Source organism: Ctenopharyngodon idella, chromosome 9 (genome assembly GCF_019924925.1).
Source record: "Ctenopharyngodon idella isolate HZGC_01 chromosome 9, HZGC01, whole genome shotgun sequence".
NCBI classification, from domain to species: domain Eukaryota; kingdom Metazoa; phylum Chordata; class Actinopteri; order Cypriniformes; family Xenocyprididae; genus Ctenopharyngodon; species Ctenopharyngodon idella.
This window is the reverse complement of record NC_067228.1, coordinates 22,525,490-22,536,598: the sequence shown is the minus strand read 5'-3', so window position 1 is coordinate 22,536,598 and position 11,109 is coordinate 22,525,490. Positions and strand designations below refer to the sequence as shown.

Sequence of the window (11,109 nt, the reverse complement as noted above, 5' to 3'; positions counted from 1 at the left end):
TCATAAGAGACGGTGTTAAATTACCTAATGTCTCAAAGCACATAGGACATTACAATAATAATGAACATAAACAACTTACAGAGATCTTACTTGTACCACCTGGCTGCTGCAGATTCATTTCGGCGTTGATAGTGTTGACATAGAAACACATAAATCGTAGAAACGTGACATGCTCCGGGTTGCCGTTTCTAAATTAATTTTACGACATGGTGTGAATGCAATATAAGCTCCTTGGGTTCAGAAGGAACTGTAAAAGGTGGCTGCTGATAGAGTAGTTTGCGGCGCTCAGTGACTGTCTGTCTACAACTCTGCATAACCTCATTGAACACGTGGTTGACGTGTGATGTCTGCGTGAGCAGCGTGTGTGGAAGTGTGGAAATACATAAGCTGACAGGCAGGTAGGACTGAATGCAATGATTGGACCGACATTTTTTGGTCCTGAGACTTCCACAGATGATATATGTACATTTCTAAATATTTAGACCACTTCTATCATTGATTGCGATCAGGATGTGAAGAGAGTGGAGTTAAGACACCAGATGTGTGTTTGTGTTAGTATGGAGGAATGGGGTTGAGTGTGGGAGCACATATTTTGTTGACAGTGCAAAGCCGTACAAAATAAAACTAGATACATTGCAAGCATTAAGATTGGCGTGTCACAGAAGTTTTTTCTTGCACTCAGCTCCTTAGTGGTTTTGGATGGTTTTTATTGTGCTGCTATAATTTCATTATGCTTTGTCTATAAATGACATTTTATATGAATAATGTTTTCAAAACAATGTCTGCACCTGAAGTTGCATGATTTCCTACTATATAGTAGGCAAAAACAGTATGTAACAAAACAAAAGAAGTATGTCCGAATTCAGAGAACTCATAAAAGAGTAGGTAAAATGTACCCGGATGACCTACTACTTCCGGCGAGATTCTGAATTGTGCATATGATGGACACTTTACTATCTCATGAAGCCATGGGAGATGATTTATGAATGGCAGTGAAGCGACATGGTAGGTTGCTGGTAGGTCACATAATAATGACAGCATGGTGAATGTAGTACATCCGGATTACATTCATACTACACACATTCATACTAAATAGAACATACTTTTTTAGCAGTCATGAAATTACTTATTCAAAATAAGTACTTACACGCAATAGCGATTGGGCGTTGATACTGTTTCCTGTGCAATGACGTTAGCCAATCATAACAGTGGCCATTTCCTGACAGGCCTTAATGGAGAAGCCCAGATCTTAAAGTGGGCCGGTGTGCACCGCAGGACTTCTAAATTGTAGGGTGTTCTCACATTAGGTACGGTTGCCTTGAACCGAGCCCAAGCATGATTCTTACGATCACACTAGTCAAACAAACTAGGCTTTGGGGGTCAAACGCGCTCGGGCACGCTTCAGAACGCCTAGTGTACACCCTTAATCTGTAGCATACACTCACTTTTTTCTTGTGTATCGATGTTGTACCGAATTATGTGACTATAGTAGGCGCTGTATAGCTAATCCTAGTACTATGTTACATACATATCATTTAATTCAGTAGGTCACAGAATTCTGTATAACACCAGAACTTCTCACATGTTGCCAGTACTCTTGCTGCCACCATGAAGTACATGAAGATAGGGGGAAAAAAAAGAAGAGCTGGACCCCTTTTTTTCCAATTCAAGCACTGCAGCCACCCATTAAAAACGGATCATTTCAGACAGAGGGTCATAATGGAGGTGGAAAATAATAGTTTTTCCGCATATATTTGTTTTTTTTTGTTTGTTTTTGTTTTTGTGCACAACTTCTGACTTTATGGGTTATGTGGGCTCAAATTGTAAATATGAAATGAAAGCAGAAAGCATAAATAGTTAAGGATTATATCTAGTTTAGTTGTTCCTGCGTGTTTGTTTCTGGTGCATCTGTTTAGTCCTGATTACTCCCTAATTTGTTTCCTTGGTTACTGATTAGGTTCACCTGTCAATCATTATGTCTCCCTGTCAGGTGGGGGTGAGCGATACATGAAAAACGCTGTTTGAAAGTTGGACCAACAGGTTTGAAAGTCAGACCAACACAACAACAAACGTGTAACCAATCAGCATCAGGGGGCGTATGATGGTGGAGGAGAGAGAATGAGCAAAAGGGAGATTTGAAGAAAGACTGCAGAAAGTAGGGCTGGGCGATATAGCTAAAAAATGTATCACGATATAATGTTTCTTATTGTTCGATATTGATAATTACTGAAAAAATTTCAATAACCTTTTTTTTTTTTAAAAAAAGACCAGCAATTAAGGCAAACAACAAATAATTTTAAAACAAATAAATAAAATGTAAACAAATCTTTCTTGTATTTTATATGAAGATAAAAAAAAGTGTTAAAGAAACTGCACAATTCTGGATAAATTGAGAAACTTTTTTGTTTCAAACTGAGATCACGATTCTGAATGACAACTAAACGAAGTAACGTGTAATTTACTAGAGATTCTAACAAAATATTAAATGCTGCAGTCTATTTTAAAATTTTAAATTTATTTGAATTAATTATTTTTAAAAAATCTGTTTGGATGTATGATTCAATGACTCGCTCATTAATACTCTTGTTTCATTACTGGATGAATCAATGTATTTGAAAGAATCTGTTGAATGAAGATTCAACGTCAAATATACAGTAACTTGTCGCCACCTAGTGGTGAAACAATATAATCGATTAATGCGTCATTTTCAGCGCCAAGTTTTTCAAAAGCTGATTTGCTCTATTTTGATCGATAACATAGACATTAGTATTTATATCTAAACTATATACTTTTATCTCAGTACTTCTGTGATAATTTGAATATTTGTAACACAAATAAAGATACTGTGTGGTTAAAAACACTGTTCGTGCAACTGTTGATACCGACATGACAACTTGTCCAGAAGACGATCATCAAGACCCTCTACAATGAGGGTAAGCCACAGAGGGTCATTGCTGAAAGAGCTGGCTGTTCGCAGAGTGCTGTGCCAAAGCATATTCATGGAAAGTTGACTGGAAGGAAAAAGTGTGGTAGGAAAAGGTGTACAAGTGAAAGGAATGACTGCAGGCTTGAGAAGATTGTCAGGCGAAGCCGATTTGAGAACTTAGGAGAGCTTCAAAAGGAGTGGACTGAAGCTGGAGTCAGTGCATCAAGAGCCACCGCACACAGACGTCTTCAGGAAATGGGCTACAACTGTCACATTCCACCTACCAAGCCACTTCTGAACCAAAGACAACGTCAGAAGCGTCTTACCTGGGCTAAGGAGAAAAAGAACTGGACTGTTGCTCAGTGGTCCAAAGTCCTCTTTTCAGATGAAAGTAAATTTTGCATATCATTTGGAAATCAGGGTCCCAGAGTCTGGAGGAAGAGTGGAGAGGCACAGAAACCATGTTGCTTGAAGTCCAGTGTGAAGTTTCCACAGTCAGTGATGATTTGGGCTGCCATGTCATCTGCTGGTGTTGGTCCACTGTGTTTTCTGAAGTCCACAGTCAATGCAGCCATCTACCAGGAAATTTTAGAGCACTTCATGCTTCCTTCTGCTGACAAGCTTTATGGAGATGCTGATTTCATTTTCCAGCAGGACTTGGCACTTGCCCACACTGCCAAAGGTACCAAAAGCTGGTTCAATGACCATGGTGTTACTGTGCTTGACTGGCCAGCAAACTCGCCTGACCTGAACCCTATAGAGAATCTATGGGGTATTGTCAAGAGGAAGATGAGAGACACCAGACCCAACAATGCAGATGACCTGAAGGCTGCTATCAAAGCAACATGGGCTTCCATTACACCTGAGCAGTGCCACAGGCTGATTGCCTCCATGCCACGCCGCATTGATGCAGTAATTCATGCAAAAGGAGGCCCAACCAAGTATTGAGTGCATAGAAATGAACATACTTTTCAGAAGCCTGACATTTTTGTTTAAAATATTATTTTTTTTTTAATTGATCTTATGAAGTATTCTAATTTATTGAGATAGTGAATTGGTGGGTTTTTGTTAAATGTAAGCCAAAATCATCACAATTAAAAGAACCAAAGACTTAAAGTACTTCAGTCTGTGTGCACTGAATTGATTTAATACACGAGTTCCACAATTTGATAATATAATATAATATAATATGCAGAGACAATTGTAAGTAAGCCATTTGTAGGTTATAGGACTTAAACAAGGTTATAAGTGTAAACAGGCTCATTAATCAGAACAGGCTCAACCACTGATGTGGGTTTTGGGGACGAGGCTGTCTGTTTGACTGACCAATGACAGATGGTAGGAGATTGCAGAAAACCTGTTTGAAGACAATCATTATTTTTCCAGTTTAGTTTGCTGCCGCTCAATGCTCGTATAACTATTTGGGAAAAACTAGTTTCAAATAAATTGCAGTTTACTTGTTTTCTTTCTCTCTTTTTTTCTGCAGATTTTCTGAATTTTGTGACCTGTTTGGGCACATTTTGCTCAAAAGCTTTTGCAGATCTTAATGATGGAGGCTTTCTTGCGTGAGCTGGTGCTGACAGCACAACCATGAATCATCGCTCTTCCACTTTACTCATCCAGGTTACATTTACATTTTCTTTAATCTCTTTACCTCTCAGATTTTTAAAAATGATTGTTTTTTTGCCATAGCCATATTTTGCAGTTGCATTGGGTGTTTTTAGCAGCATAGAAATTACAGATTTAAGCAGTAAAATAATTTTGATACTGGTGCAAGCCATGTATTTTATTGGTGAATATTGATGATAAATGTCAGGTAATAACTGAAAAAGCTATATTTTTTTCTCTCCTTTGGATTGTGCACTTTTTTCATTTTTTTTCTTTCTGTTACAAAAATGAATAAAGCCTAGCAGAGGTTAGATAGATACCGTAGATAAAGTACTTTTGAACTTTGTAGACTACTAGCTACATTACACATTTATGCAGTGTTATCAAAAGCACCTGACATTGCATTCAAAGTATACACGAAGGTATGCATCAGTTGGGCCATGACCTTGGCATTGCTATAGCACCATGCAAGACTGTTTGAGCTACTAGAGGTTTGTGAGGTTACTCCTTCACTGCATATTTGCTGTGTATTCCTCCCTATCTAGTGTAAGTAAACAGTACACCATGATGCTAGCAACACCAAGGTCATGGGTTTGATTCCCAGGGAATGCATGAACTGATGAAATGCATACCTTCATTGCAATGAATGCAAGTCACTTTGTGTCTGCCAAATGCATAAACATATAATATATAAAAAATATAAGTAAAGTAGTTTTTCCTTCTGGCTTTGCCATATTGTCTGAGGTCAGTGTTGCCCTTATGAGTGCTGTTCTTGGCTGTTCTGAAAAGTGCTGTTTACAGCGTTCTCTGAAATACAATGCCATCTCAGCAGTGGCCGCAACATCCCTGGCCCTGTGTGTGTGTGTGTGTTAACTGATACCCTCCTAGATTCAGCTATTACACCCCAAACAACAAGGCTTCAACATAACCAACAAAGGGCTAGACAGAGAATGTAAAAGATCCTCAGCTCAGTTTTTTTTTTTCCAAAGATGCTAAAAGTATATGAGAGCCCCACTGCAGCAGTCTCAGACAGACTGATGTCCTTACACAAGGAGAAAGACATTTGCAGCCGAGGCATTTACATCTGCTGATAGCGAGAGGTAGTCTGATATGTCTGACATGCTGATCCATTACCACAGGTCATGACATCCGTTGACCAATTGCCTCCCGTCTTTCTGCATTTTCTCGGGTATTTTAGCAATCCGACAGAGATAGCGTGGGCTTCTGACAATCGTGAACTGAAGGAAATAAATATAATTTTTTTCCCTCAAGTTAAGGAGCACAACATTTCGATTCTTGGAGCAAAGGGCTGTCTAATATGTGTTGCCATGAGGCAGACTGATAGATGAACAGATGGGAGCAGTTATTTATAGACCCCATTATCACAGTCCATCAAACACTCATTTATGCCACATGCAATAAGATTACGCAAAAATGCCCCCGTCTCTGACTTTAAGCCCGCAGCTAAACCTTATATATGCATTTTACGGGCTTCCTTACCCTTTAAATTCGATGGCTATGACTACACAACTAAATCTGTTTACAGTGGCTGGCGCTGGTAGCTGCTCGTGCCCGTGTTGTTGCTGTGTATTGTATGCTGTGTCTCTAGGGACAAAGAGAGATGCTGAAATGCCTCCCTGACATTTACTGAAGGATCATACTCTGGGAGGATATGCTCTGCTTTTGTCAAACGAGGTTAAAACCCATTGACATTTTGCAGGCCGCTGGATACCATCTGTGGCGATGGTCTCTCGCTGGTCTCTCTCTCTCTTTCCACTCCGGGTTAAAAACACAGTGACATTTGCCCAGGATGTCAAGCACTTGCCTTTTGCCCCTTACCTCGTGCCCATTTCAAACATATCTGGTATATCAAGTAAGAATTAGTCTAATCTTCCTTTTTTCCACACTGTTTACTTAAGAGCTTTCGTTCTTTCACTGCCACGAGCATGAAGATGTAATTGGAAGCAAGTTGGATGGAGATCTCTCCTCCCAGGAGTATCTGGCTCAAACAAAGCTGAGAGCACAATATTTCATCTTTTCCTGTCAGGTCAGCTGTTTCTGAACACCTAAATCTATTCACAGACTTGTAAAACAGGCTTTCTGTCTTAGTTCAATCTAAACGCCTGAAACTGTGTGAATCACTTAAGTCAGAATGAAGCATCCTCATGTGAATATAATCAGTAAACATTAGTCTAACATGGTCGTTCCCAACCAGTGGTATGAGTATCCCACGGGGTACTTGGTAAGATTTTGATTTTGCTAAACAGAAATTACGACTTAATTTTTCAACATTTTATATTTAAACACCTTTATATTAATTCATTCATTATGCTTATGTGATTCTTGTGCCTTACTTATAGGGCTGTGGGAGTACATAAGATAAAAAATTTGGGAAGCACTGGTCTAAAACTAGGGCTGGACGATTAATCGAAAAGTAATCGAAACCGAAATTCAGAACCTCTAACCGATGTAATTTTCCCATGTCGGTTTTAGAGTACCTCAGTGATGACGTTTTTATAGGCAAAACCCAGAAGCGAGTTAGCATTTTAGGACTTCCTGTTCCATCACCCGAAGTCAATGGTTTTTTTTAACGGGTTTTTTGGTAAATCGCCTGAAATAAGGTCTGTGGTATACAAAGCCTCTAAATATTTTCATGTTTTGATCTATGTCATTAAAACACACCAGTTATAACCCGCTTTTGATTTTTTAAACCTTTATTGTGTCTTAAAAACGGCGGTTGCTAACAAACTGCTAAAAGGGACTACTTCCTTTGGCGGGGACTTTAGACGCCAACATGACAAACAGGACATTTGGACAGCATTTCTCATGAAAAAGTGGATAAGTATTCATACACAGCGCAGATCATAATCAGCGAACATATTTTTAAATAAAGTTGTTTTCTAAATAAAGTTTGAGGAAGCTTGGTGGTGGTGACGTTGATCTGCGGCCATGGTGTGCTGTAGTCCATTTATATCCTACTGTTAGCTTTTTATATCTGACGACTTTATTTAGGCTTCAAAATGTATAAATGTTGTGTTAACTTGTAAAGATTATCTTGATAGACAAAACGAGTAAGTGTCATAACCCTTTGTTAAACACAGGGCTTATTTTTTGCGATTTTCCAAAAGTCTATGGGAAAAATGCATTGGCTTTCGATCGAGGGAACCCGTGCGCCGCTAACTTCCGGGTTGGCCTACAAAAACACGTCATCCCTGAGGTACTCTATTTAGGTTTTTTAATCCTGTTAATACTTCCCCCTTAAAAACATACTACCGCGTGTGTAGCCACGTGACTCCGCCCTGTCAAGTCAACAAGCAGGTGAACGCCGAGTCAACACACGGAGACGGCGCGCGAGCGGTAAGCCCTGCGTCTTCACTAAACTGTGTCAGTTGTTTGTGTTTTAAGGTTTACCAGTTTGGACATTCAAGCGATTTTAGACGATCGGATGTGTATTGTTATATCGAGCTACCGTGCTCGCGCAGCTGCATTGTGGCACGAACACTCATACAAACAGTAGCTGCGCAAAACGTGAAGATCGCGCGCACAGAGAGGAATGCAGAAACTAGTTGTCAACGCGGTCCTCTGATTTATCACTAAAGTAGCTTAGAAACTCAAAACTTATTATAGCATATATTTTTCTATTTTTGAAGGAACTATTTACAACCCACAGCTTCACAATTAATAGAGAGACGGTATGACTAATTCACACACGCAATCACTCTCATTATGTACTGGTACTGTGCTAATTTATCTTTATCTGATTTACAACGAGCAGAAATCTGTAAGAAATGTTATGAACCATAGATAAAATAACTGCTGAAAGTGAGCTGTTATGTCGGATCACTCTTTCAATAGGAAAAAATATCCCATCTTTAATAGTCAATCATATTTACAGTACAAACCTTGTCAGTGAACTATGAGAGCAAAAAAAAAAAAAAAAAAAAAAACGAAACAAAATAATCGTTCATTAATCGTAATTGAGGTAAAATGTTCAATTAATCAAGGTTTAATTTTAGGCCATAATCGTCCAACCCTATCTAAAACATTCAGCTATCCCACACATGCTGTATTCATTTGGAATATTTTAGCCAAGATAATAAAAAAATGCTTGTCTAATATTTTCACCAATTCAAAGCAAACATGATATAAGCATCGCCGGTTACTTGTTATTACAGTCCTAAACGGTTGCATGGGCATATGTGTGTTTGATTTGATGCAAATGTTTTTCCCTGTGGTGAATTCAGTTGTACGCAGGAGGCCTGGCATCATGCAGATGTGTAAGCAGGATTAAACAGTGTTTGCAGAACTATGGGGCTGCTCCCTGCCCTGAGAATCCTGCAGAGAGAAAGAGAGAGGCCCATAGAAGAGCTTGGTACTGTCACTCTAGTGTGGTGATGAATGGGAGCAGAGCACTGTTTAATTGATCTACAAGCTGTGCTGGGCAGCAGGGAGGCCTACGCCTTCAGGCAGAGCGACACTGTAAATGTAACGCTTGCATATCATGAGCCCTCGTTGGTTGTCGCTATTTGTTCTTATACTCTTGATTCTCTGGTCCCTGATTCTCTTTTGTTCTCCTCCTCACTGTATAAAAAGGTTTTCAGGAAACTTAAAAGACATTAAGGCTAAAGATTGATTTTTTTTTTTTTTTTTTTTTACACTTAATTTATTCACTTAGTGATTTTAAATAAATATCCTAAAAAGTCTGCTTTGATTTGTTGCAAATGCCAAGTTAGATTAAATTTAGAGTTTAGTTCAATAAGGAAAAAAAAGTGTTCTTTTCAAATTGTTTCATTTATTTTATATGATTTTAACATTTTCAGTATTATGTGCTTCATCTTTCTTAAAATGCCACAAACAGCCTGAACACTGGGGGTCTGACTGACTTTAGAAAATAATTTACTAAACGTAATGACAAATAATGTGTCAGTGTGTCAGACCTGTCAAATAATGCAACTTAATTTATTATTTATGCCCCAGTGCATGCTGGGAAAATAACTTTTACCTTTTTCTGAATAATTATTTTTAATGAGTACATGGTTAATTATTTCAATTAATAGTTACCATGGTTGCATTTTTATTTTGCAAAAAAAGCATTAATCCAACATGCTATGCTTGTTGGTTTCATTTTTGTAATAGGAAAGCTACATTTGATAGAAATTTTAAATAGTTAAGTAAACCAAAGAAAGCAACAACAGTAATTAAGTAAATCTTTTCAGCATTATTATTTTTTATAACTAATTATATTATTTTGTCTTATTTTCTTTTTTTATCGCAGTGCTCTCTACCTCCCGTCTCCCTCCATGCTCCTTCTCCCCTGCTCCCCTCTCATTACAGAAGGATTTCAGGAGCCAACAACAAACCTCTTTTAGAGGAGTAGATCAATACACAGACAGCCCTCACATCTGCTCATTTCTCTGATAAAGCCTCACCACTACCATCAGTACTCACACACAATGCACACCTCATATGAGCTTCTAATGCCCACTGGTGCCCTATTTTAATGATCTACATCCACTACACAGAGGAGGAAACCACTGAGGAGCAACAATAGTTGCACTACTTTTTATCCCAAAATGTCTTGTTTCCCAGAAAAAATATATAAACATAATAAGACTGGTTTTCAGTGATTATCTCACTCTTGATTTTATTGTTTTTGGTGAATTTTGTCTTGTTTTAAGCATTGTGCTTAAAAGTGTAGCCTCTTTATTGCATATTATAGTCAGGCTGACTGAAAGTATTTACATAATTATACCAAGTTTCAGGCGTAAACAAGCCATCTTTTTAATTAGACAGCAGCTATGTGCAAATAGTGATAGATGCTATTTACACTAAGGGTAATGCGTCTTGGCTGACCACTTGTGATTGGAAAATGCATCTTTTAATACCAGGTGGAAACAGGCTTACTCTCTCGCTCTCTTTATTTCTGGTATAATGTATATAATTTGCGGGCGTCAGTGAGCTGCTAGTAATATGCGGGAGATTCCTGGACCTACTGGGAGAGGGGGGATGCTGTCATTGTATTGTAGTATATTATAAAACAGTATGCAATAAAAATTACATATTCAGTGTATATGATTATATTTATTAAAATCATAAATTGATGCTGCCTTAAATTGGGACATTGCTTGTCCTTGTTCCTAAGGCCCTTCCCATACACCTACCCCTAACCCTACTTGATAAACACTTTATTCCCACAATTAAATTCCTGTTAAGCATTTCATTCCCACTTTTTGAATATTTTCTTCGAAAATTTTTCTTAAAAAATTTATTTAAGATAAATTCCTCTCTGAGCTGATATACTTTGGGAAAAGGGAAAAGAATGAGTTCGGGGAAAAAGTGGATCCGACTTCGGTCACTAACGCCGACCGCCTTACTCTCCATGACACTAATCCTGTAATCAGCAGGATATCTTTGTAATTGTGTCTGGTTCAATTAGACAACGGTTGAGCGGAGTTAAGGTCTTTGCACATTGAGTCCGAAATTTTCGTCCAAAATTTTTGCACGTTAAAAAATAAATACAACCTCATGTTGTCAATCACGTTTACACACTGCCTCCGAAACTTTCGCTTGTCATT

At 38.3% G+C, this 11,109-nt stretch overlaps 1 long non-coding RNA gene across 1 annotated transcript; it reads left to right on the top strand.

The window, feature by feature from the left end:
- Positions 1–4,418: 4,418 nt before the first annotated feature.
- Positions 4,419–10,602, top strand: LOC127518261 (uncharacterized). The gene is made up of 2 exons (XR_007931513.1): positions 4,419–4,549; positions 9,810–10,602. It is a non-coding gene; the product is annotated as an uncharacterized LOC127518261 (long non-coding RNA).
- The last annotated feature ends 507 nt before the right edge of the window (positions 10,603–11,109 follow it).